Source organism: Suncus etruscus, chromosome 2 (assembly GCF_024139225.1).
Source record: "Suncus etruscus isolate mSunEtr1 chromosome 2, mSunEtr1.pri.cur, whole genome shotgun sequence".
Lineage (NCBI taxonomy): Eukaryota > Metazoa > Chordata > Mammalia > Eulipotyphla > Soricidae > Suncus > Suncus etruscus.
This window is the reverse complement of record NC_064849.1, coordinates 119,514,193-119,541,237: the sequence shown is the minus strand read 5'-3', so window position 1 is coordinate 119,541,237 and position 27,045 is coordinate 119,514,193. Positions and strand designations below refer to the sequence as shown.

General features: G+C 38.3%; 1 long non-coding RNA gene and 1 pseudogene across 3 annotated transcripts in view; both read left to right on the top strand.

Moving 5' to 3' along the window:
• LOC126001558 (uncharacterized) overlaps window positions 1-27,045 on the top strand; it is a 998,123-nt gene that overhangs the window by 668,440 nt on the left and 302,638 nt on the right. The gene's annotated exons all lie outside the window — the stretch shown is intronic.
• Window positions 15,898-16,260, top strand: LOC126001543 (alpha-ketoglutarate dehydrogenase component 4-like; annotated as a pseudogene).

The following is a 27,045-nucleotide window of genomic DNA, read 5'->3' as shown; positions in this document are numbered from 1 at the left end:
AATGCCCTAACCGCTGTACTATCTATCCCTCAGCTCCCAAGGAAGTTTTTCTTGGCTTATGTTTTTTTAATATTAGTATGATCAGGGCCCTGAAGAGATAGCAATCGGTGTTTGCCTTGCAAGCAGACGATCCAGGTCCAAAGGTGGTTGGTTCGAATCCTGGTGTCCCATATGGTCCCCCGTGCCTGCCAGGAGCTATTTCTGAGCAGACAGCCAGGAGTAACCCCTGAGCAACGCCAGATGTGGCCCAAAAACAAACAAACAAACAAACAAACAAAAAAAATATATATATATATTAGTATGATCATGCTCAAGACCAAAGAGAAGTCAAAACTACTGATATATCACTTCACATAAAGAACTTTATTTATTTTTATTAAGACACTAGGGTTTACAAAGTTATTAGGGAGCTTCATTTCTTCAGTACATCATGAGCAAAATGTTAGAGAGAAAAATTGGCAACAAACCTTTCTAGTTAGAAAAGGAGTAATGTAAAATAAAAAAGGATTAATTAAAAATTATAATAAAGAAACAAAAAGCATGTCATTAACCTCTGGACGGAAAACTGCCTGTCTGGCAAACCCCCAAGACAGGCTTCTTTGACATAAATAGGAAAGAAAACTGTGTGAAACTTCAGCCATGATAAGTTGAAAGAGCCAACAGGTGTAGCCAAAATAATATTTCACTGCTTGTTGAAAGATTACAGGAAAACTACACTGTCAACTCTTCTGGGAAAAACAAAAATAAATTTGTATTTCAACCTTAATTTTCCACCCTGTGGGGAAAAATAAAAGGAAAATTACTTCTGGGCTATCCTATACACATTATAGAGTAATGAACTGTCTTAGACAGTTGAGCAAAAAGCAAAGAAACCACATTTCTCTAGGAAATATGCAGGAGCTAGTAAGAGAGTTCAACAGGCAGGAGACTGTACTGACAAGCAGAAGTTTTGTGTTTGATTCTTAAGACCATGTGGTCTCTTGGAGCAGTATCAGGAAACAACCAACCCCTAAGGTGGTTTGTGTGGGTGGGGGGAAGAGGAGAATAATGCAGTAAAGTCAGCCTTAAAATGAAATGTGATATTGAATAGATGGTACAATAAGAGACAACTTCAAGAGCCATCTAAGAACTGAAATGGTTCTACATAGTACCAGCATTCAAGAATGGCTTCTAATGGCATATATGTATTTCCTCTATGTCTCTGGTTGGCAAAATTCTAAGAAGCATCCTGGTTTCCAGGATTTCTGCCTCAATCCCTCTGCCCTGCTGTGAGAAGAATCTGGCACCAAATGGGACATCACTCCTGTAAATATGTTATCTGGCAGAGAGATTTACAGATCTCTAATCAGTTGACTTTGAATTAATCTAGAAATAATCATTTGGGTTAGGTGTGACCTAATCATAAGTTTAGGATCAAGATCAGGGAAATTCAAATACAAAAAGATTAATTGATCAACTGTGAAGCAAAAAAACAACTACACCATGAAATACTTATAGAAGAGGTCATGTAGCCTGACTTGAGGGTGACCTCTGTGAAATGGGAAGGGTTCTGGGTCAACAGTCAGCAAAAATCAGGGAGCATCACTGTAACATCCACAGGCATCTACATTCTGCCAACATTCAATAAGATTAAAAGATTAATCTGAGACTTAGAGGGAAGTACAGTCCACAATGACACCTTGATTTTGGTCTGATAAAACCCAGAACAAAGCTAACACCAAGTTAACCCATATCTAAACTTGTGATACATAAAACTATAAGGATAATAAATATGACTGAAGGGAAATTCCACAGCTGTGCTCAGAGGTCAGTCTGGGCAACACTCAACTTGACAGTCCAGTGCAAGGGTCCAGAAATGTGGCTGAGGAAGCCTAGTGATGCTGACCAGGTTTATACCCAATGATTCTTGGGGTACCATATGATAACAGAGGCCAAACTTGATGCCTTGAGCTTTCAAGCATGTACTTCAATTCTTTGATTTTTCTCCTTGTCTATAATATATGCTGTTTTAAGTTCCCAAGTTTATGTAGCCTTAAAAACCTATAAATCTATTCTTAGAACTTATAGTTTGATGTTATGTCCTTAGTCTGAGATTTTAAAGAGAGCAAATTTATTTGTAACATGGAAGAGAATGCTAATACATACTGAGAAAGAGTTGCTCTGCTGTTTTAGTAGGAAATATAAAAATTATTTATACTAGTTACCAAGTATTTTTAGTATTTCCCTTCAGAATCACTCTATCACTGTACATCCCTTGATACAATTCTTGTTGATGGACCATACATCATTTGGACTTATTTGTACTATTTCTGACACAAGGCACTTGACCAATCTAGGCCTCTCCAGCATTCCTTTTCTCTCTTCTCCATGAACAACTATGCTCTTGGTTGTTTGGGTCTTAGAGTAAGGTTCTATGAAAATGAACTTAGCTTAATAACTCATTATTTTACCTGCAGGACAAAAATCTTGTCATTTGAAGACAGTATAACTTTATGGTTGATTACTATAGCATAATTTATCCCATGATGACTTAAACTGGGATTTAATAAAATGAACAGACAAAAGAAGATAGAAAGCTGGGCCAGAAAAAAATGAAAGAAAGTACAGCAGGTAAGGCGCTTGCTTGCCTTGCACTCAACAAAACCCAGTTTGATCCCTGGTACCTTATACTATCTGCTGACCTCACCAGTAGAGATTCCTGAGCCAGGAGTAAGCTCTGAACAAGGTAGGTGTGACACCCCCCCAAAGAAAAACAAAAACAAAAGATAAAAAGAGTACATGACCTCTTGAGAATTTTCATTTATCTAAATTATTTCCACCCATTATTGTAAAACTAAACAAACAAAAATAAATATTTGCTTAAGAGGAAATATATATATATTTTTTTTGTTTTTTGGGCCACACCCAGCGATGCTCAGGGGTTACTCCTGGCTATCTGCTCAGGAATAGCGCCTGGCAGGCACGGGGGACCATATGGGACACCGGGATTTGAACCAACCACCTTTGGTCCTGGGACGGCTGCTTGCAAGGCAAATGCCACTGTGCTATCTCTCAGGCACCAGAAATATTTTTTTAAAAACACCAACAACATCAGTTATCACCCATCCAATGTTCCACATCACTAATCATCAGGGAGATGCAAATCAAAACAACAAATGAGGTAACATCTCATACCACAGAGATTGGCACACATCACAAAGAACAAGATCAATCAGTGCTGGTGGGGATGTGGGGAGAAAGGAACTCTCATTCATTGCTGGTGGGAATGCTGTCTAGACCAGACCTTATGAAAAATAATGTGGAGATTCCTAAAAAAAAAGCCTGGAAATTGAACTTCCATTTGATTCAGCTATACCATTCCTAGGGATATACCCTAGGAACTCAAAAAAATACAATACAAAAATCCCTTCCTCACAGCCATATTTATTGCAGAACTATTTATAATAGCCAGACTCTGGAAACAACCAAGATGCTCTTCAACAGATGAATGGCTAAAGAAACTGTGGTACATATACACAATGGACTATTATGCAGCTGTCAGGAGAGATGAAGTCATGAAATTTTCCTATACATGGATGTACATAGAATCTATTATGCTGAATGAAATAAGTCAGAGGGAGAGAGAAAGACACAGATTGGTTTCGCTCATCTATGGGTTTTAGGAAAAATAAAGACATTGAAATAATTCCCAGAGATGAGGGCCAGAAGGACTGGCTCAAGATATGAAGCTCACTACAAAGAGTGGTAAGTGCAGTTAGAGAAATAACTATGCTGAGAACTACTTTAACAATGTCAGTGAGTGAGGGATGTAGAAAGCCTGTCTCGAATACAGCCTGGGGGGTGGGGAGGGAAGAGATGGGGGCATTGGCGATGGGAAAGTTGCATGGTGAAGGGGGGTGATCTTGTTATGACTGAAACTCAACTACAATTATGTTTGTAATCATAGTGTTTAAATAAAGAAATTATTAAAAACGAAAAAGCAGAGATCCAAGTACCCACTAATATTCAAGGAGGCAAAACAAATGGTGTGGCTAGAGCTTTACTCTTAGAAGAAGCATTGGGAGAATCTCTTTTCTGATAGCTTCTTAGCTTTAATGCCATCATTAGTCATCAGGGTTTCTATGTATTCTGAATTCAAGTACCTAAAGAGCAGAATCTTCATAGCAAGACTGACAAAGATAAATTAAAAGAGCAGTGTATCTACCAGCAGAAACAAGCACAAGGTCTGATGGTTTTAAAAAATAAAGTGCTATGATAGGAGGCCAGAGAGATAGCATGGAGGTAAGGCATTTGCCTTGCATGCAGAAGGATGGTGGTTCGAATCCTGGCATCCCATTTGGTCTCCCGAGCCTGCAGGAGAGATTTCTGAGTGTAGAGGCAGGAGTAACCTCTGAGCGCTACTGGGTGTTACCCAAAACCAAACCAAAACAAAACAAAAAATAAAGTGCTATCATAGAAGAAAAACAAAAAGAAATGATCAGTAAGATCTTATTTTTAAAAAGGAGAGAAATGACATCAAGTTACTATGTGTTAAATGAAGAGTTTTAAGGTACTTTTGAAAAGAGATCAGTTGATTTCTGAGGCAAATACTAAACTTAGACCTTAAAGACAAAGGTTTTGGTGAAATCTCTGGGAAATTAACAAAAATTCTATTCTCATTTATTTGAATTCTGGAGATAAACACACTATAGGCACTGTGAACAGTGGGGGTATTTATGTGAATGGTATAAATTAAGGTAACTCTATGTACATATTCTCAAAGTGTTGTTCTGTTCAGATCACATCAATAATGTATAACCACAGAAATGAATTAGTCAAAGGGATTGTCTAACCTCACCACCCAGTGAGTTGACCAATTATTATAGAAATGACTAGATTATACTTCTCGGAGAGCTAAATTTGATCAAAAAGATAAATCACCAAGTACTAGAGTTGGATACTATTACTTGGGGAATAGTCTTTTCCAATTTGAATATATTATCTGTGTCTACATTGTAAGAAAGAAATGGAATATCGAGGCAATGATTTAGTAATTTAGGTCATACTCTTATATTTACAGTGAAAACATCAAGTAATGAGGGAAAACAGGTTATTAAATTGAATCACCCAAGGTAATTGCTTCAATTTTCTCATCCTCTTTTCATATAGATATGTAATCATAGCCTTTGAGAGAGATAAGGATATTGTGGGTGCCTGAACATTGAACTTGTATTCTAAAGGGACACGCTCCCCGCGATAGTCCCAAAGCTATTCTAGATTAAAAATAATTGCCTGTTAGTCACATACTTTTCTCACTCTAAGGTGATATTACCAGCATATGGCCTTCATAGGCAGGCTGGTTGCTATAATTTTCAGATTCTATCTATATTTCTCCGAATCTCTGTGATGGCAAGAACAAAAATGCATCATTCCTTAAAAGACTGCCATTCTGCTTTCACAAGAGTGTTAACAATTTAGGGTTCATTTAAAGGTAAGCAATGCACTTCACATTTAACAAATGATCTTATCACCAAAGAAGGTACTATAATAGGCACCTAAAAACCTTTCAGGCTGCACTTGAAATTGTAAAAAGGTGAAATCAAGGAAGCAGTTTAGGTTTCCCAAAAGTATGGCACCCTTTCTAGAACTAGTTATTCTGTTTCTCCACATTTCTTTTAAATAGAAATACTAAGGCTTTATTAGTTAATCAATAAGACATGATACAGAGTATGGTTATCATAAAATAATCATACCCTGGAGCATTTTGAGGCATGAGCCACTTGCCTCTAATCAGATTGGGTTGAGATTACCTTTGGATAACCACACTCTTGGGAACTGTCTCATTTCTATTATGAGTACATTTTATAATAGGGAAAATGTACATTTCTGAGAGGGGAAATGAAGTTGGCAGCTTATACCTAGCAATCATTTCAGTTGGGCAGAGAAACATTTCTCTTTTTGAACAAAGTCAAACTCTTACTTTGTCTACTCAAGCAATCTCAGAGCAAAGAGGCAGCTCACCCACAGTGTGGGTAATGCAATACAATGGAAACTATATTTTACTTTGGCATTGAAATCTTCAAATTATATGCAAACACACAAAAAGGGCATTTGAACTTGGCATGCATGTTTGTAAATGGCATGTTTTGAATCTGGAGTGGGTTTAGGTGTCTAGGTTACAATAACAGATGATCTCCGATGTAAAAAGGGAACAAAGCCTATCTTTAACTTTCTACAAAGAAAGATGTTTATTTCTGCTTCAATTATAATCCCAAGCACACTGGAGATTCTGTTAAGAGCAATTTCCCTTGATTTCTCCTTATCTTGACCAGCCAAAAAATTTAATCAAATTACATATATTGAAAAGTTAAAGACAGAAAAGCCCAGTGAGGCATGAAATACACTTTACAACAGCGTGCATAGTGCTTACCCTATTGGTTTAGAATGATGGAAAAATCCATTTAGAATGTTAGATGAACACATTTCAGCTCCAGAGATGATTATTAACTCTAGAGCTATAGGTTTTAATCCTATTTTTCTATGCATATTATTTATATCCAAGAATTTTTAATATGGAATAAATGACAAGGGATAAAGATGGTGAAAGTAAATGCAAATTATTTTGTAATGGAAGTAAATATTTATAAATGGTGGATAAAAGAAGGTCAAACAATAGTATTGCCATATTGATTAAAAAACTTAAATGGTTCTCTTTATGTTAATCTTCATTAGCTATATAGTTCTCATAATAAAAACAAAATTATTCCAGGTTGATCTTTTGAGTGAAGGGAGAAAAGATAGGACTCATTCCAGGAAACCATAAAGAGAAGCAGTTCATTTATGGGTTCATTACATTAGAATTAAATTCAGCTTCTACATGGCAGTACTGCCTCTGATTAATCATATTCCTTTTGAATGCTGGTTATTTCAATAGCCTCAATATCTGACTTGGGTCCAAAAATTGCTTAATCCTTCCTACTATTTCATTTCCTCAGAATTTTACTTGATTTCTAAAACAAACAAACAAACAAAAAACACCAGCTATGGCAGCTGGGCTTTAAAAAAAATGAGGGCTGGCCGAAAAGAAACTAAGCACAGATTTTTACTCATCATTAAAAATTCAACTCACAGAACAAGATAGAGTAGACCATTTTTAATTGCTCAGAAGGCAGAAAGGCTTCCTCCCTCAGATTCTCCAAATTGGTAGATTACTCATGTTTTCTACTGAAAGTCTCGTTTTGTCTTGCCCAGAGAGCCCATTAGCAGTCTAAATGCAAACTGTGGTACCACCTTGCGCACCCCAGAATGAAAAACAGTTAAGGCCAAGTAGACAGAGTTTGACTGAAAAGGCCCTAGTAAAGCTCATACATCTGTAGGAGCAGTGTGAGGGCCTAGCCTTGTCCATATTCCACAGAATTGAAAGGGTTTTTTTTTTGGGGGGGGGGGGGACAAAAACCTCATATGCCAATGCTTTAATTGATTCCCTACAATCTCAATTTCATCTCTCACATTTCACTAAGGACACTGTAGAGTTAAATAAATGAATGGTTTTGAGTTAGTGTGGCTTTATTCTTCTCAATGAATCCCAGCTCTTGAGAACGATTTATTTGTTCTACACTCATTTAATCTTTCCTCTCTCTCTCTTTCTCTCTCTCTCTCACTCACTCAATCACACACACACACACAGTATCAACTGAGTCAAACTCATAAGTGCCATTTTTTTTGTGTGTGTGTGGTTTTTGGGTCACACCCGGCAGTGCTCAGGGGTTACTCCTGGCTCCATGCTCAGAAATTGCTCCTGGCAGGCACGGGGTCCATATGGGAAGCCGGGATTCGAACAGATGACCTTCTGAATGAAAGGCAAACGCCTTACCTCCATGCTATCTCTCCGGTCCCCATAAGTGCCATTTTGACATTTCACCAACCACTGTTTTCTTTTTTTAATTAAATAATTTATTTTTTTAAGCACCATGATTACAAACATAATTGTAGTTGGGTTTCAGTCATAACAAAAACACCCCCTTCACCATGCAACCTTCCCATCATCAATGTCCCCATCTTTTCCCTCCCTGACCTACTGCCTGTATTCGAGACAGGCTTTCTACATCCCTCACTACCACTCTTTGTGGTGAGCTTCATATCATGAGCTGGTACTTCTGGCCCTCATCTCTGGGAATTACTTCAATAATGTCTTTTATTTTTCTTAAAACCCATAGATGAGTGAGATTGTTCTGTGTGTCTCTCTTTCCTGACTAATTTCACTCAGCATAATAGATTCCGTGTACATCCATGTATAGGAAAATTTCATGACTTCATCTCTCCTGATGGCTGCATAATATTACATTGTGTATATGCGCCACAGTTTCTTTAGCCATTCATCTGTTGAAGGGCATCTTGGTTTTCAGAGTCTGCTATTGTAAAATGTGCTGCGATGAATATGGGTATGAGGAAGGGATTTTTATATTGGATTTTTGTGTTTCTAGGGTATATTCCCTAGGAGTGGTATAGCTGGTATGGGAGCTCAATTTCCAGGTTTTTTTTTTTTTTTTTTTGAGGGATCTCCATATTGTTTTCCATAAGGGCTGGTCTAGATGGCATTCCCACTAGCAATGAATGAGAGTTCCTTTCCCCCACATCCCCACCATCACTGAATTTTTTTTGTTCTTTATGATGTGTGCCAGTCTCTGTGATGGAATCACTATATTCTTGTCTCCCACTAACACTAAAGACTCTGACAAGGATTGAACAGGCTTCTGAGGTTTGAGGAATTATATGATAAATCCCTGTGGTTGCCACTTCATCACTTTTCTGACTATCCACCTTCATGTTCATCTGTACCCTTCAGCACAGGTACAGCTTGAGATTTTTTTTATTTTTATTTTTATTTTATTTTTTGGTTTTTGGGCCACACCCAGCAGCACTCAGGGGTTACTTCTGGCTCTGTGCTCAGAAATTGCTCCTGGCAGGCTCAGGGGACCATATGGGACGCCAAGATTCGAACCACTGTCCCTCTGCATGCAAGGCAAAAAGCCTTACCTCCATGCTATCTCTCCGGCCCCAGCTTGTGATTTTCTTATTCACCAGTGGAATATGATTCAAGGGGATGAGATCATACGTTTAAATTAAAATCCTTAATCTGTTGACTTTCTATAAATGTAAAGGGAAATGATTCTAGATAGATCTGAACTACCTTATAAAGCCCTGAAACCTTTACCAAAGATGTTTGTCTTTCTCCGAAAGAAGAGACTTTTAATCTTGAAAAACCAAAACGATCATGATTTGACTACTCCAGAATAGGACAGCTACCAGGAGCTGAGGGCCTGATCCTATAGTTGCAAGGGACTGAATTCTGTCAACAGCTTGAATGAGCTTGGAGGCTGATCTGTTCCAGAGGAGATCAGCCTTGGATGATATCTTGACAACAGCCTGCGTAGAGAACCCAATTGAAATATGTCTGGTTCCTGAACTATCAAAATTGAGTATTGCTTTTACCCAATAGGTTGGGGTCATTTTTAGCAACAGAAAACTAACACACTTTCCTTTAAAGCCTCTTTATCATTATCCCTCCAGCCTAAAGCTTGAAAGTGACCTGTGGTTTTTTCATCATCAGCTATCAGGACCCATTTGTTTGTCCTCAATGAATATCTATTAAATCACATTTCTCTATTTCAGTCAAACAATTTTTGGGAGGGGGAAGTGCCTGAGACAGAACACAGGCCTCACACATGCAAAGTAAGTGCTTTATCATGCTTTACCAGTCTCCTTTCATTCAAATCCCCCATTTATTTTGCAAGTATTGTCAGACACAGTGTCAATCTATGTGCTTGCCGTGCTGAATGAGAAAGGTGTGCTTCTTGTCCTTTTGTAGTGAATAAAATGAACAGGGAACTTGTATTTGCATAGTGTTTTTCGTGAATTTTGCAGGAGACCTCTTTGATCTGCTCCAGGAACGAGTAAAAAAAAAAATCGTACTACCTCATAGTGTGAGTTACTCAGCCAGCTTCCTAGAGTGTATCCCTACTTTTCACTCCTTCAAGGAGCGCACAGTTACTGATTTTACTTTTCCCCCCCAATACAAGGTAAATTCCCTACCTTCTGTGCTATCACTCTGATCCCTCGCACCAAAATATCTCAAATCTATTGGCCTCTACTGGACTCTGAAAACTTTTAATATTTCTCTTGACCTCATATAAGGAAAATATAAAGAAAGGTGTAACAAATATCAACTGTTCCTTATCTAGCAAATATCCAGGGAATCTTAAAGATGTGGGTGGAAGCTCCAAAAAACAGTGGAAACAACATTGAATTTCCTGTGAACTGAGTCAATTCTTTTGTTGTTGTTCATGTTGGGGCCACACCTGGCAATGCTTGATGGTAATTACCAACTTTGCATTCAGGAATCACACCTGGAAGTGCTAAGGACACTATATGGGATGCAGGGGATTTCAGGTTGGTGGCATGCAAGACTCCAACATTCTTTTTACATTATTGCTACTTCTTTGATATGATTTTAAAAATAACACCATAAGATGTGGCATGCAAATGGTATTAGATTGTTGATTTATTTACAGCAATTAGTCAATGTACCTTACAGGTGGGATGGTACCACCCAATAGCAGTTGATTGGATCCCCTGTAATGGCAGTTGGACTGGGACATAACCCCCCAAAACTGCTAACTACCTCCAAAGTATAGAGGGGAAAGTCTGGCAGTTATTGGGGGGAGGGCAGGGTAGAGTCTGGAACAGAGCCTGCCAATCTGAGGGGGGCCAGAGATAAAGCATCAAGAGATGCTGCTTGCTCCATCTCTATCCCTATTCTCTCTCAAAGCCAGGCCCTACAGGCCTCCCCCAGCCCTCTCTGGCTGGTGAATTACATCTCCCTCTCTCTATCTCAGAAACTCTCTGGCAGACATCAAACTGCAGGCTGGATAAGATACTTTCTCTCCCCCCCCCCTCTCTCCCTCTCTCTCCCTCTCCCTTCTCTCTCTCATCTCTCTCTTCTCTCCTCTCCCTCTCTCTCTCTCTTTCTCTCTCTCTCTCTTTCTCTCTCTCTCTCTTTCTCTCTCTCTCTCCCTCTCTCTCCCCCCACCTCCCCTAGGCTGGTTGGACAGTGGTGGTCCCAGGTCACTAAAATAGATAAAGCAGATACTTTCTCCCCAGAAGAGCACTTAACTAGTTTCTAGACCTTATCTTGAAATATTTTTGATTGACTTATATTCTTAAATCTAATATAAGCTTAACCCGTGGTTGATGCCACAGAGGTTACAGGCTATGACTGGAGAATTTGGGCACACTTCCATTTCTGCTAGACTGCAACACAGAGGTCACCATCATAGAAGAGAAATAGGATAGCATATGAATATGCCTTTACCCAACTCAGCTTTGGTTTTAGGCCATACCCAGTGGTGCTCAGGGCTTACTCCTGCTTCTGAGCTCAGGGATCTCACTCCTGATGACACACCATATAGGGTGTTATGGACTGAACCTAAATCAGATATATGCAAGACTAAGTGCCCTACCCACTGTAGTATTGCTGTGGCCCCCCAGCTGCTTTTATAGACAGTGTACCCACAAGGTGACAGATACAGCTTTCTTTTTCTTCAAAGAACTGCCCTATGCAGCCTGTGCAATTGGAAAGCTACTATACCCTTTACACATGAGGCAAAATTCAGCTGACACAGACAGCACAAATGACCGGCCTTGTGGCCTTAAGGCTGGACCCACTGTGAGATACAATTCACTTCTTAGAGCTTCCGGGTAAACATTTGTCAACTTCCAGTTTACCCTTATTCTTAGGCATCTCTTTTTAGTCTTGTTTCTCTCCTACCATTCTCTGAAAAACAATCTCCAGATCAATCACTTGAAACAAATACCACCTCAGACTGCTATTAGGGAATTTATTCCCAGTAATCAATGGATTCAAAGTACCTCTCATTTGATCCTATGCGTCATGGAAAGGATCAGCATCTTGGTTCTCTTTCCAATCTGTCATAGTAGTCTTAAGTGGTGAATACCATCATTTTTGTTTGTTTGAGGGGGATCACAATTGGTCATGCTCAAGGCTTGCTCCCTCAGTGCTCTGAGGATAGAACATGGGGTGCTACATGAAAAACATGTGCTCTAGTCTGAGCTATCTCCTTCATCCTGGGGGCTACCATTTATTCCCCCTCATCATCCAGATGTACTCAGTACTTTTCAGGAATCTGGTTGGGCAGACCCTGCTGTGGTTCCACAAAAGGCTCTAGCTTGGAACAACATTGTCCATGCTGAGGATACCGCTTTGTGTGTATCCTCAGACTGTCTATTGAATCCTCAGACTGTCTATTCTCCAGATGCCATTGCTGATGCAACTTCATGCAGAGATGGCAGCACAGCCTTTAGCTTCCCTTTCGGGAGACTCAGACATGCCACCACTCAGACCTCTGCTTGTGCACAGCTTTCAGGGAGTCTGGTTTCTGGGCTTTGTTTCTGGAATCCTGAGGGATCAAGCCCATTTTTAGAGGCAGGTGACATCATCCATTTAAAATCTAGTAATGTATGCTCTTTGCAGTTCTCCCTCCCCTCCAAAAATAAAAACCCTGCAATGTGCTGTAGTGTATGCAGAGAGGATGTGTTCTATGGTGGACTCTTCTAAATTCACTTAAAAATCTTTTAGTTTGAATTTTATTTTAAGCCTGCATCAAGGAAATCTTCCTGCAACTATTTTGGATAAAGAGATTTGTAGGGGTTGGAGCAAAAGTACAGTAGACAAGGTGCTTGCTTTTCATGAGTAGACCCAAGTTTGATCCCATGGCATCCAATATTGTCTCCTAAGCCTGCAAGGACTGATTCTTGTTATTTATTTATCTTTTTAAATTTATTTTTATTTTTTAATTAATATCTTTATTTAAACAGCTTGATTACAAATATGTAGTTGGGTTTCAGTCATGTAAAGAACATCCCCTTTCACCAGTACAACATACTCATCACCAGTGTCCCAAGTCTCCCTCCTCCCCACCACACCCCACCTGTACTCAAGACAGGCTTTCTATTTCCCTCATTCATTCACATTATTATGATAGTTCTCAATGTAATTATTTTTCAAACTGCACTCATCACTCTGTGGTGAGCTTCATGTCATGAGCTGGACCTTCCAGCCCTCCTCTCTTTTGTCTCTGAGAATTATTATAAAAATGTCTTTTATTTTTCTTAAAACCCATAGATGAGTGAGACTATTCTGCATTTATCTCTCTCCCTCTGAGTTATTTCACCCAGCATAATAGATTCCATGTACATCCATGTATAAGAAAATTTCATGATTTCATCTCTCCTGATGCCTATGTGATATTTCTTTGTGCATATATACCACAGTTTCATTAGCCTTCATCTGTTGAAGGGCATCTTGGTTGTTTCCAGAGTCTGGCTATTGTAAATAGTGCTGCAATGAATATAGGTGTGAGGAAGGGATTTTTGTATTGTATTTTTGTGTTCCTAGGTTATATCTCTAAGAGTTGTATAGCTGGATCATATGGGAGCTCCATTTCCAGTTTTTGGAGGAATCTCCATTTCACTTTCCATAAAGGTTGGACTAAATGGCATTCCCACCAGCAGTGGATAAGAGTTCCTTTCTCTCCACATCCCTGCCAGCACTGCTTGTTCTCATTTTTTGTGATGTGCGCCAATCTCTGCGGCGTGAGATAGTACCTCATAGTTGTTTTTATTTGCATCTCCCTGATGATTAGTGATGTGGAGCATTTTTTTCATGTGCCTTTTGTTAAACTTTAAAATAAAACAATATTCCAATGTCTAAATGAAAATAAGTTCTACTTGATATTTTCTCTTTTTTTTTGATAATTTTTCTTTACTAATAAAAATTTAGAATCAGGGGCAAGAGAGATAGTATGAAGGTAGGGCATTTGCCTTGCATTCAGAAGGAAGGTGGTCTGAATCCCAGCACCCCATATGGTCCCCTGAGCCTGCAAGGAGTGATTTCTGAGCGTAGAGCCAGGAGTAACCCCCGAGCGCCTCCCGGTGTGACCCAAAAAACAAAATAAATAAATAAATAAAATTTAGAATCATTCTGCTATGGTTTAACAAAAGTATACAAGGGGAGATTACAAGAAAATTTTAAGTTATCTTGAAAATACTGGTTTAGGGTGGGGGAAAGAAAAAAGAAAATACTGGCCTAGATGAACAATATTTAAAGACTTTGGAAATTTGGTCATTAAGTGAATTACATGGAAAACTGAGCAGTATGCCAGGTAAAGATTAAGCAATAATTCATTAAGTCCCTGATCCATTATGTCATCAATGTTGCAAAAACTTTTTCTTTCCTTAGTGGACTAAATGTGCTCATTCATTAGCTCTTGTATGTGAAGTTATAAACAGCACATCACTTCAATATTAATAAACTAATTTAGAACCATGTACTTTTTTTTTGTTTTTTTTGTTTTTGTTTTTGTTTTTGGCTCACAGCCAGTGGCACTCAGGGGTTACTCCTGCCTCTGTGCTCAGAAATCACTGCTGGCAGGCTCGGGGGACCATATGGAATGCCGGGATTCAAACCACGTTTATCCTGGATTGGGTGTGTGCAAGGCAAAATGCCCCTACTGCTGTTCTATCTCTCCAGCTCCAGAAACCATGTACCTTAACCAATAATATATAAAGAACTCAAATCACTTTATGTAAATTTACATTTATATGACCTAATCACCTGAAAAGCATTAAATTGGGATCAATATAGTCTTTTCAATGATTTAATTTTTAATAGGGGCTCCAAGAAAAAAGATGTTGTGAAAAGTTTGGTTTAGTAGAAAGCAGATATACATTTTGTTTTATTCTTTTGTTTTTGTTTTTGTTTTGGGGGCCACACCCAGCGGTGCTCAGGGGTTACTCCTGGCTGTCTGCTCAGAAATTGCTCCTGCCAGGCACGGGGGACCATCGGGGACACCAGGATTCAAACAACCACCTTAGTCTTGGATCGGCTGTTTGCAAGGCAAACACCGCTGTGCTATCTCTTTGGACCCTTGTTTTATTCTTGTAAAAGTAAAAATTATTAATGCTGGTACACAGAAAAAAAATCTTGGTTCAAAACAGAATAACCAGTTGATTCAAAGACCAATGGTGGTTATATTTATTTTCTGGAATAACTAGTTCCTTGAGAGCTACAGAGGATAAAATTGTGGAAACTCAATTCTTACAGGAACACAATCCAAGTGGACAGTGATTCCTCAAATCCTGTGATGCTATCTGCAACCTAATTGAATGTCAAAGTATCTCTAATAAATCCTCAAGTAAAAGTGACTGGTGGCACACCATCAATAATCACAAGATCTGCCCAATATCAGCATCAATGCAAGAGATAGTACAAAGAAGCTCCAAGGACTGGGGCCGGCAAGGTGGCGCTAGAGGTAAGGTGTCTGCCTTGCAAGCACTAGCCAAGGAAGGACCACAGTTCGATTCCCCAGGGTCCCATATGGTCTCCCCAAGTCAGGGGCAATTTCTGAGCACTTAGCCAGGAGTATCAAACGGGTGTGGCCGAAAAACTAAAAAAAAAAAAAAAAAAAAAGAAGAAGCTCCAAGGCACAAGATTCAAGAGTATGTGATCTCAATTTGTAAGGCCAAGGAGAAAAGCTGTCAAAAACAGCAGGTTCAGAGCTACTGCAAACAGATTCTATAAACTTTTGAAAATGATCAATCAGGTTCCATTCCAGGCCAGAATCCCACACTAGCAACAAAATGACTGATGGGATCAAGTTGGATAACGATGATGGATAACTAAATCGTGGGTAGAGATGATTCAGATAAAGACAGGAGGGGGGAAATAATTACAGGAAACTGAAGATTACCAAGCACCAATTTTTTAAATGAGCACTGCATAAAACTAGAGGGATTTAGGAGATGTTAAACAAGGTTATAGCAGCCCCTTCTCGGTTGGTCATGATAGGCAACAAGATGGTGTCTGCCAGCTGGGTTGTTCAGGTATTCTAGCCAACATACTCCAATTAATAAGGTTTCCTGACAGAAGAGACCGTCCTATTCTAAATATGTCAGAAGATTAGGGATCATCAGGGACTACCTTCTCACTCTTCTTCAATTTCATATGCACTCTAAGGGAAGTAAAACACCCGATTGGCTGATGCACCAGGGGCCCACCAGGATACTGAAGAAATAATCAAAACATTACCTCAGAAGTACAGAAGGAAACTTGTTTCCCAAGAAGAAATGGAATTCATCCAACGTGGAGGTTCAGAATAATCACTCAAAATATGGCTACTCTTTGTCATCAGACAAAAAAATAATCTTTACAATAAAGGACTTCCAAAATGAAGAAATGTATATTAGAAAACTTTAATAAATATTATGTTAAAATATATAAAAACTAGAAGAACACCTGTATCTCTTAATTTATCTTGGTCAGTTTCTCCACAAGCTTACCTAGCTGTTTATATACTTTATGCTTATTAAAGTATACATTTTCAATGTTAGTATATTAATTTACTCTTAGTTATTCAACATTACAGTGTTGAACTAAGAAAAGCACAGTATCTAGTAAACTAATCACAGTTTCCCTTAATTTTATTTTTCTTTCAGTTCATTAGACATGGAGTTTATCAGGCAGAATTACTGCTTTTGAAAACTGATTTTCTTGGATGAGATCAGTGATAATCTATAATGACTTCATATTTGTTTCATTCACAAAGCTACTCAAACATAATTAATTAAATAAGTGTATGCTACTGTAAATGATAATATAGTTAAAGTAAAACGGTGACTTTGGTATTAAGAACTGGAGTTAGGGACAGAGAGATGGCATATAGGTAGCTGTGTTTGGCTTGCTTGCAGAAGGACCGTGTTTTGAATCCCGCATTCCATATGGTTCCCCGAGGTGCCAGGAGCGATTTCTGAGCGTAGAGCCAGAAAGTAACCCCTGAGCACTGCTGGGTGTGACCCAATAAACAAACAAAAAAAGAAAGGTAAGATGGACAATTTCAAAGCATAGAGCCTCCTGGCTCTATGTAACCCCTGAGCACAGCTAGATGCGACTCAAAACAAAAACGAAACAAACAAAAAAAAAAGAACTGGAGTTAAAACAAATGGATTATGTGTATATGTGTATGTTTTCAAATTGCAAAAAACAAGTATAAGATAGGATATATATATGTCAAAATGAATATTGCATAGGAATAAATGTTAACTAGAAAAAAATGTTATAACAAAGGGGCTGGAGAGACACAGCACAGTAGTAGGGCATTTGCTTGCATTGCAGCTTATCCAAGACTAATGGTGGTTCTAATCTTGGCATCCCATAGGTCTCCCGTGCCTGCCAGGCGTGATTTCTGAGCTCAGAGTTCAAGAGTAACTCCTGAGCACAAGCAGGTGTGACTCAAAAAAAAAAAAAGTTATAGCAAAAAAACCCCTCCTAAATATTCTGAATATATATATATTTCATGCAAAAATAACAACAGGAAAGTAAAGGAATCAAACAGTTAATATTTTTAAAAAACAAATAAGTAGCAGAAGTAGCCTTAGAGCCAATGAGAGCATGCCGAAAGATAGGTCATGGAACATCATGTTTCCCAGGCCCTTCTGTTCATCACTCATGTTGCTATTTCCAGTTTGCACATGCTTAGCTGTGGTGCCCACACATTTACCCATGGTCACACATTTGAGCTGTGATACTAGCTGGAATTGCTGGAGGACTCACCTTCCTTACACAGCCTTACTCAGGTTTCTTGTGTGGTTGTGCTTGCTGGGAGCTTGCATTTCAGTTGTGGTTTGGACACATCTCACAGCATTGGAGATCACAAAACTGTTGTGGCACTGTTGGCTCCTAGGTAGCAGCGCTGCTAAGACCACACTTGGGTGGCACCAGGGATCAAACTCAGGAACTCACTCTTGTAAGGATGGTGCTTTCATCACTGAGTCATCCCTTAGGCCTGAAGAGACATATCTAACCTCCTATTTATTTTTACTGTTTTGTTTTGTTTGAGTTTTGATTTTAGATTTTAGGTCACACATAGGTAGTCATTCTCAGGGATCATTCTTGGTGATACTTGGAAGACCATATGTCATATTGGGAAATAATCCAAGTCAGCTGTATGCAAAGCAAGAACCTTAATCAGAATATTATCTTTCGACACCCATCGTCCTACTATTGCAAATTACCTAGTGATTATTAAGAAAGTAAGATACAGAGCACAGAGAGAAATTGAGATGTTAAGGCGCCTTCCATGAAAACTGACTAGTTCTTTCCTGCACACCACACCATATATTGTCCCCTGAGCATCATCAGGTATAACCCTGGAGATTTCTGAGCATGCATGAATGTGATCTTGGAGGCCCCCAACACTAAGAGGTGGCTCAAATAATCCTTAGCAGCATTGGGCTCAAGCAGCACACATCCTTGCATTCTCTGATGGAACCACTGACTCAGTTAACTAAGAATTGTTGGGAGGGCTCACTAGGCTTCTTGATTAGGGCAATAAAAAAGAATGAAAAAGAAAAGAGCATAAAAAATAAAGAGCAACATTAATCATAACAAGGACAAAAAAATCAAAGGATTAAAATTTCAAAGTTGGGATATCAGCAAGGGGACTTCTGAGAATTATGTTATGTATTATCCTTCCACTGTAACTTTACCTTGTCCTCTTTCTTTGCATCCTTGTTCTCATAAATTACAAATAAAAAATTAAAAAAAAAAAGGATAATTATTTTGTTAATAAGTCTTGGACAGTACCTTAATATATGGGTAAGGCACTTGGCTTACATGTGAATGACTCCATCTCATCTCATAGCATTACCTTATATGGTCTCCCAAGCACTGCCAAGGGAGATCCCTGAACATAGAATCAGTAATAAGCCTCGAGCACATGTGTGACCCAACACTTACCCCCCCTCCGCCAAATATCTAAGAAAATATTATTGTATAAATTGGCAAGTCCCCCTTCTAGTTTATCATTCCAGAGAAATATAAAATATTAAATAAATGACTAAACGCAGACTTAAAGTAGCACAAACGGCCAAGGTATTGGAAACCATTTAAGTGTTCATCAAGAGTGAATAAAGTTATGATACATAACAATGCACTGGGAATTTATCTTACTGCAAGGAAGGAAGAAGGAATTTTTTGCCATTTGTAACAATAGGGATAAAAATTTGACAGCATTTTGCTAAATGAAATATGCTGGAATAGATAACCAAATATTCCACTTGATGTGAAATCTACAAAAAAAATGTTAGAGTCATACACATAGAAACAGAGGAATAACATTATTTCCAAGGGCCAAAGAGGTGGGAAAAATGGATAAAAGTTGGGAAAGTGTACAAAATTTCAGCTAGAGGAAGAATAAGGGGGGCCGGAGAGATAGCACGAGGTAAGTTGTTGCTTGCATGCAGGAGGATGGTGGTTCAAAATTCCGGCATCCCATATGGTCCCCAGAGCCAGAAGAAGAAGAAGGAGGAGGAGGAAGAGGAGGAGAGGAAGGAGGAGGAGGAGGGAGGAAGAGGGGAGGAGAAGGTAGGGAGAGGGGGAATATGCAGATGATTATGAAGCTGACATATCGAACTTACCATCTCTGAGACACTCAGCTCAGCACTTTATCTGCATTATGTCATTCAATTCCCTAACAATTTATGAGGTGAACATTACTATACCAGTTTCCACAGATTGAAAAATGAAGGTTTGGTAAACTTGTTTAAAGTTACCAAAGGTCTAAGGGAACATTTAATTTGGACCACACAACTGGCTCAGGGTTGTTAGTGTACATTGAAATAACGTCAACTGCAAACATATAGATGACTTTTTAGAAGTAGTATACTTTAGAATATGTATTTTCTTCAAAAGATTGATTTGAGGGGGCCAAAGAGATAGCATGGAGGTAGGGCATTTGCCTTGCATGCAGAAGGACAGTAGTTCGAATCCCAGTATCCCATATGGTCTACCCTGAGCCTGCCAGGAGTGATTTCTGAGTGTAGAGCCAGGAGCAAACCCCTGAGCACAATCAAAAAAGATTGATTTGATTCAAATAGAATCATAATATTGCTCCTACTTTCCCCTTAAGGAAAATTAAAAGTTGAATACATTAACTGCAGAGGTGGAGGTAAGGCCTGCAAGGTTCCCAGACCAAGTTACTAAGATCACATTGAGCAGTGATATCATTATTTCCCTAGTTACCTCAAATGTAGAGGCACCAATGAGGCATAAATGAATAAGCTAGATATAAATGCGAATATCTAATAGGGGTGGGAGTGCTATAACTTTTTATGGGCATGAGGTCAGTAAACCTTGTAACTCAAAATGCAGTCACTTAAAACATGTAACTAAAGAATGTTAAGGAACCATCAACTCATTGCTATGACATTGGTAAAATATGTTCTACATTTATTTACTTTGGAGGAATGAAAAAATATAGTTGGTCCCTTGACTAGACCTGAAATCCTAATTTAGGGTTTGTGGATATGTCAACCCCAAAACACACTTATTTTGTATTTCACATTGGGCTAGTAGATAACAAGTATTTTGTAAATATCACAAGATTTTAAAATATGGGTGCTTATTTATAAAATGTGCATGGGTTCATTATTTTCAGTTAAATGCTACATACTGAATACAGATTCTGAAAAACTGAAACAATTTACTTCTACTAAGATAAGAAATTCAGCTTCATATTTCCTTTATGATTACCATAATAGGTGACAAGTGACTTTTCTTTTTATTAAAGATGACAAACATCTTAATTCCTATTATATATGTGTTTTCTTTGTTTTGTTTTTAGGCCATTCCTGGCAGTGCTCAGGACTTTCTCCTGACTCTGTGTTCAGGGATCTCTCTTTGGTGCTGTGGGACAGTATGTAATGTTGGGTATAAAACCAGGGTTGGCCACCAGCAAGGCAAGTGCCTTAAACCCTATACTATATCTCTGCCACCCTTGATTGCTTTTGGAGTAACCCTGATGGTAAGTTACAGTGGCTCTTTCATTTTAGAGCTAGAAAAAACTAAGAATTAGAAAGGTTAAAATTCTGTATGAGGGGCTGGAACGATAGCACAGTGGGTAGGGTATTTGCCTTGCACACACTGATCCAGTTCAATCTCTGCCATCCCATACAGTCCCCCCGAGCCCTGCCAGGATTGATTTCTGAGTGCAGGAGTAATCCCTGAAAGTGGCCATGTATGGCCCCCAAACAAATAAACAAAAATTCTATGTGAATTAAAACAAAAGTTTTAACTCTTGTTAACTTTTGATTCAGATTAGATAGAAGATTCGTGGCCAAAACAGATGATTTCTGAATAGTGAGTGCCTCATTCTCATGTCAAGGATTTGTCTGCCATGCTTAAGATACAAAAACTAAAAGATAAAACACACTAACTGACAGAGTAAAAAACTAGCCTATCATAGGTTAACTATTAAAATACCTAAAGTACATTTTCCACCTAAAGTAGAATAAAAACTTTTACAGTTTTTTGAGAATACACGTTTTTCAGTGCTTAACAAAGAAACGGTAATTGTACAATAATTGCTCTAGTCTTCAGTTTATCAAATAATAGGTTTCAATTATTTTTTACTGTATTTTTCAATATCAAGATTATAGCTGTATTTTTCAGTTCATGTTTTTCAACCAACCTCTTCAGAATTTTAGGGATCTACACTATAGCCATTAATCTAATAAAAATCTACATAGATGAACAGAACTCCTTCTCTTCTTTAGTTGCATTTTTTAGTTAAAGAAGGTACAGGGGCTGGTGTGGTGGCACTAGAAGGTAAATGCCAGCGCTAGCCTAAGACGGTCCACAGTTCGATCCCCAGCGTCCCATATGGTCCTCAAAACCAGGAGCGACTTCTGATGGCATAGCCAGAGTAACCCCTGAGCGTCACCGGGTGTGGCCCAAAAACCAAAAAAAAAAAAAAAAAAAAAAAAAGGTACAGCATGTGTTTACCAAATGGAAAATAGCCAAAGAATTGGCTGAAAACTAATAATAGATCAACTTTAGTATAAATTTCAGGCATAATATCTTTTTTTTGTTTGTTTGTTTTTTTGTTTTTTTGGGTCACACCCGGCCATGCTCAGGTGTTACTCCTGGCTGTCTGCTCAGAAATAGCTCCTAGCAGGCACGGGGGACCATATGGAACACCGGGATTCGAACCAACCACCTTTGGTCCTGGATCCGCTGCTTGCAAGGCAAACACCGCTGTGCTATCTCTCCGGGCCCCAGACATAATATCTTAAGGCACATAGTTTCATTACTTGCTACTATATATTTTTATAGTGATAGTTCCTTTATTATACTTTTTGTTTTTACCTGTTATATATTTTTAAAACTTTGCAAAATGTTTTTGCAATTAATTATCAACTTCACTTCTTATTCCCAGTCCCAGCATCAAATTTTCAGGAAATCATTTTAAACTCATAAAGCATATTTCTTTTATTTTGACCTAAGTAATATGATTATTTTGTGACCCTTTGAAACTGTAAACTGTAAAGACTAATATAGATTTCACAATGTATAAAGTTAGAATTTCTATGTACTGTTTATAATTCTACATAAATAGACACTTGACAACCTTAAGTTTTGACCAATTCTACAAATGTGGTTACAGCAGTATTCAAGAACTAACATTCTTAAATAATGTGCTCTCCATCCTTACTATCTAAAATACTACATATTCTTTTTTAAAAACAGAATCTGAGATACACAGATTTGAATTATTTATAATTATCATCAGTCTATGCATGGTCCTTTTTTTTTGTTATTTAAGTGACTGTTTTTTATGTATTTAAAAACCTTGAATTGATGCCTGAAAGGAAATCCAGAACCTTGAGAATAATCTATATCGGTGGTGTTTTGGTGATGAGGAAAGGCACTTGCTTGCACATGGCTAAGCTAATTCAATCCTCATTATTCCATATGTTTCCTTGAGATCTTTCCCAGAAGTGATTCCTAGCACAAAACCATGGGTAAGCCCTGAGCACTACTGGTTGTTCCCCGCCCTCCCTCAAAATATTGGAAAGTAAATAAGATTTAAAATATGCCAAGTGAAGTAAGAAAACAAAATTAAAAGGGGATGATTTTTCTTTATTATTTTTGTTTTCTTATTTTGTTTTGTTTTTTGGGCCACACCCAATGATGCTCAAGGGTTACTCCTAGAAATTGCTCCTGGCTTGGGGGTCCATTTGGAACTCTGGGGATCAAATCAAGGTCCATCCTGGATCAGCCGCATGCAAGACAAATGCCCTACTGCTGTGCTATTGCTTTGGGCCCTTAATTTTTTTTTTAAATAGAGAACACAAAAGTGAAGAAGGAACATTGAACATAAGTAACATTTGAAGGAAAATTATGTAAATTTTTCTAAAGGAGATAGGGATGTAGCCTAGCTGTAGCACACTTGTTTTATATGAATGAAACTCGAATATGATCCTTGGCAACACATTAAAACTTCCCCCCTAAAAAATGCTAAAATATTCAAAACTCCCTCCTGCTACACCCAAGACACACCCTAGCATAACTATTAAATAACAAGGACAAAGAAAAACTGCACATTATCTTTAAAGTAACAATTGGTCAAAGAAGAGCAATGAAAAATCAGGATACAATGACACTATTTTTTTTTATAGGAACCACACCCAGTAGTGCCCTGGGTATCCCTTCTGGTTCTACTTGGTTGGTGGTACAGGCCTGACAGTTTGATGGTTGAGCTCGTGATGTGGTGCTTGGGTTACCTGGATCTTTCCCAGATATACCAGCAGTGCTTCAAGCATGGGGCATGCAGGATAGTGCCAAGGATAGTAGTGCCAAGGGGCACTGCACACGTTAGGCCTACACAATCCCATGTCCTCTGTAATGACTGCTTTTAAGAGCATAAAAAAATAAACAATCCCAAGATAGAATCCTATTCCTAAAAGAAGCAACACTACAGGAAAATATTTTTAAGTGCATTTTCCAGACAAAATCTTAGTGAATTAAAGGATATTAACTAAGCTGATAAAATAATTTTGGCAGGCACTCAGAAATGTAGACTTAAAAAAAGATAAATGAGTAAGCAAACAAGCCAATATAGATTGTGTGAAACAAATGCAATAAATGTTTTGGGGGTTAAAAAGAGAGAAGGGCCAAAGAGATAATTCAAAGAGCTGAGTATAAGTTTTGCATGTGAGTGTCTAGAAAGAGGCTCAGCACCACATGGTTTCCTGCAACTTAAGTACAGAATAAGGAAAAGCCCTTAAGTATTGCTGGGTGTGTCCCAAAGTCTAAAAATAAAATTAGCTTATAAAAAGTAAAAATAAAGAACACTAAAATAGAAAATTTCACTCACAATAGAATCACTGAGTGATCCATACATTTGTTTTGATCTTTATGACAATTTATTCATCCATTCTTCCACTAATGGCCAGTTTTGATGTTATTTCTGGGTTTCTATTAAAACTTCTGTGTATTTCTCTACTATATGTATTAACCTTACTTTTTCCAATTAAAAGGGATTTCCAACAAAAAAAATTAAAGTATGTTATAGTAGAAGTGGAGGTGGGGCCGGAGTGGTACCACAGTGGTAGGGCACTTGCCTTGCATGCGGTTGACCCAGGACAGACCTCAGTTCAATCCCCAGCATCCCATATGGCCCCCAAACCAGGAGCCTGAGAACCATGGACACTCAAAAGGGCAAAAACAGGCCATGAGGGGCAGGCCTTGTGTGATACAGTGACAGAGTAGAGAGCACTAGTGACAAACCAGCAAGAGACCACTGTGGGTGGGACCAAGGATGGGCTCATGGAAACTAGTGAGGAATCAGCATGAAGTTGGGACACTGATTTTGGGGATCCAAAACTATCCACTCAAAGCTAGCATATAACTTTATAAACTTAAATCCTAGATAGAGTACATCAGAGATCCAAAACTACCTTCTCAAAGTTGTTAAATATCTGTAATTTCAAAAACCTCAGGATTTTTGCATGCAAAACTTTCATACATTACTCAAGGACCTATTAAGGAATAAATTCATTTATTCCTTATGTATGCTTTGACTTTGGAAGGTAATAATAATATATTTTTATCTTTTTAATCTCACCAGAACACAAAAGTCTTTACGATTCTACTTGTCTTACCTAACATTTGATATCATCAAGACTTTCAAATTTTCTCAATATACAACCATGGTTTTGATTTGTATTTTCCTGATTACCAATAAAACTGATCTTTTGGGAAAATGCAATATGCAAATTCCTCTTCCTTTTTTTTTTTTTTTTTAGTTTTTGGGTCACACCCGGCGGTGCTCAGGGGTTACTCCTGGCTCCATGCTCAGAAATTGCTCCTGGCAGGCACGGGGGACCATATGGGACACCGGGATTTGAACTAACCACCTTTGGTCCTGGATCGGCTGCTTGCAAGGCAAACGCTGCTGTGCTATCTCTCCGGGCCCTTCCTTTTTTTTTAAAATAATTTTTTGTTCCTTCTGCCTATGTGGAGTAGGAGGATTTGGTTTTCTTAATGATTTTTAGAAGCTTACTATATATATTATTTTTAATTTGTATGTGCACAGCACAGAGATCAAATCCAAGTGCAAAACACATATTCTACCACTGAGTTACACTACTGGCTAGTATGTTCTTGATATGATTTATCATTTATGTGTATTTTATTTCTTCAAAATAATAGCTTATATTTTTACTTGATTTTCATGAATACAGTCCTTGTTTGTTTTTTGGTGCTGGTGATTGACCCCAGGCTTCATCCATGTAGGCATATGCTAGATCACTGGATTATCTCCCCAGCCTGATGAGTGTACTTTTTTTTAATGAGTGCAACATTTTAATTTTAATATGATCTAAAAAATTTTAGTAGGTTAAGATGTTAATGAAAACAAATGTTAACAAAATAATATAAAATCTTTTATAAAAATAAAATAAATATTAAAATGATAACAAATGAGGGGCCGGAGAGATAGCATGGAGGTAAGGTGTTTGCCTTTCATGCAGGAGGTCATCAGTTCGAATCCCGGCGTCCCATATGGTCCCCCGTGCCTGCCAGGAGCAATTTCTGAGCATGGAGCCAGGAATAACCCCTGAGCACCGCCGGGTGTGACCCAAAGACCAAAAAAAAAAAAAAAATGATAACAAATGATAATAAAAAGGGATCTTGTTGATCTGTTTTTAATTTTATGGACATATTGTTGATGTTTTTTTGTTTGGTTTGTTTTTTTTGGTTTTTTAGGTCACACCTGTTACTCCTGGCTAAGCGCTCAGAAATTGCTCCTGGCTTGGGGGGACCATATGGGACACTGGGGGATTGAACTGCAGTCATTCCTTTGCTAGAGCTTGCAAGGCAGATACCTTACCTCTAGCGCCACCTCACCGGCCCCAGACATATTGTTAATTTAATAATATATTTCCACACCATGCAAGTAATGTCTTGAGATATTCAAACTGGGTATTTATCAATTTGTTGTTGGTTTTTTTTTTAATACTTTCTGAATCTTTCTGATCTATTCTATCCTGGACATGGTTCTTGACATGAAGTCCACTTTATAAATTTTTTTTTTTTTGGTTTTTGGTTTTTGGGTCACACCCAGCAGTGCTCAGGGGTTACTCCTGGCTGTCTGCTCAGAAATAGCTCCTGGCAGGCACGGGGGACCATATGGGACACCGGGATTCAAACCAACCACCTTTGGTCCTGGATTGGCTGCTTGCAAGGCAAACACTGCTGTGCTATCTCTCCGGGCCCCACTTTATAAATTTTTCTTATTTCTTTTCTTCTTTGTTTTGTTGGAGCACTTCTTAAACTTCCTAAAAATGGGTAAAGAAAAATAGAATTTATTTATATTTGTTTGCTTATTTATATATGGGGTGTCTCTTGAGGGATCATGTGGTGCCAGAGGTCAAGACCAGGACTGACATGCAATCAACTTTAGAGCTAAGAGACAGATTTAGAAGCTTCTTCAGCTCTCTGACACATTTTTTGAACAAGGCGGAATTGAAACTGGAAATAATTTACTTTCAAAAATTTGAAAGCATTATTTCTTTACATTTAAACTTTTCGAAGACTTATTTTGATGAGTTCAGTATTACTATGATACTTGATTTTTGTATAAAACTTCT